General features: G+C 39.5%; 1 protein-coding gene across 1 annotated transcript in view; it reads right to left on the reverse strand.

Moving 5' to 3' along the window:
• Cap2 (cyclase associated actin cytoskeleton regulatory protein 2) overlaps nucleotides 1-1,717 on the reverse strand; it is a 193,562-nt gene that overhangs the window by 119,191 nt on the left and 72,654 nt on the right. The gene's annotated exons all lie outside the window — the stretch shown is intronic.

A 1,717-nucleotide genomic window follows, 5' to 3' on the forward strand; every position in this document is an offset into this window, starting at 1 on the left:
TACTTCTGGAAGCTTGTAACAAACCCCTCACTCAATGGGCAGGCCTGAGGCTATAAATCATACTACCTACTTGTGTGGTCATTTACTTAACTAAAGCAGTTGAAAGTCGAATTTCAGCATTTCAAGTATCTTATGATTTGAAATACATCCTCTTCCTTTTTTATTTATTTATTTTTTTGCAGAACCGGGGATTGAACTCAGACCCTTGTGCTTGACAGGCAAGTGTTTATTCTACTGAGCCATCTCCCTGGCCCCCCTCTTCCTTTTTTAAAAGGGAAAAGATTTGTATAGCAAACATATGTGGATGATAAGTTCAAAGAATACTTTGCTCTCTCATATACCAAATATATGTATGTATTTATACATACATGTAATATACATCTATTTATGTAAATACATACATATATAAATACATTTGCATGTTTTAAAATTAACAGTGGTAAACTATAATCTAAATACAACTGGAAAAGGATGATACATACTCGGTGTTGGAAAGCACTTTTTGTTCTTGTTATACTCACAGTAACAGATCTACAAACACTTTTTTTTTTAGAATCATGATGGTTTGTGGGCGTGAGCAGCCATGCATTTGACTGGTCCTCTCTTTCCTCACACACACCTAGCACAATACTGTGAGCAACCCTGGGGTGAATGGCTGTGAGTGTGCATGTGGGTCTGTATGTTTTGTGGTGATGAGTGTGTGGGTGTTTATAAAGAGATAATCCAAACAAAGTAAGACTGTTAAGAATGTATCATTACTTTGGGGGACAATATTAATGTTAAAATAGCTTCCAGGCAAGCAATTAAGTTATCCTGCAATCTAGATAGAAAACAATAACAGATATACCAATTATTAACATTGTTTTAGGAAGAAAGAAAGATGAGGAAAAGAAAAAAATGTAAGAAAAGGAAGGGGAAAAACATATTTTTCAGTATCATAGCATGATTATTTCTGCCATAAGAAATAATCCACAAAAACGTTTTTTTTTGAGGAGAAAATTTGTTGATTACCTACAGAGACTTTAGACATGCACTGAATCATAGGTACATGCTGGGCTTTTACATAGAGCAATGCCATTTATTTGGGACTTAGAACTCTAATTTCTTTTCTTTTCTTTTCTTTTTTTTTTTTCACTTATGTATTTGGTACAGGTTCTCACTATACAGATTAGATTTGTAGTGATTCTCCTGTTTTCAGTCTCCCCAGTGCTGGGATTACAGATATGCACCATTGTGCCCAGACTCTTTCACTGGCTCAGCTTGCCCCAGGGGTGAGGGGGCCTGACTTGTGGGACTGGGAATTGAACCCTGGTCCCTGCACTTGCCAAAGCAGACACTTAGTTCACTGAGCTATCTCTCCAGCCCTAGTAGTCTAATTTCTTTCCAGGGATAGGTAAAGAGGCCCCACAGTGAGGGGCTCACTTTTAGTAACCTGGGTACATTTAGAATTTTTCCCTTCATGTGTTGCTGGTCCATTCTGCTTATGCCAGTGAACACAGAAGAGAAGGGGAGAACTGGTACTGCCACTCTATAGACTTCCTGAGGGTGGACAGCATCTTGTGAGAATTGCAAGGTACCAGGAATAAGAACTTCACCCACAGCGCATGCCCAGTTGCTGGCCAACCTGGAAGTCTGGGCCAACCTGGAGGTACAGCCCAGGTCCCTTTTACCCAGGGCACTCCTCATTCATGGCATGAGCTCCAGGGAGGACAGGATT

Source organism: Octodon degus, unplaced genomic scaffold (assembly GCF_000260255.1).
Source record: "Octodon degus isolate 3935 unplaced genomic scaffold, OctDeg1.0 scaffold00023, whole genome shotgun sequence".
Classification (NCBI taxonomy): domain Eukaryota; kingdom Metazoa; phylum Chordata; class Mammalia; order Rodentia; family Octodontidae; genus Octodon; species Octodon degus.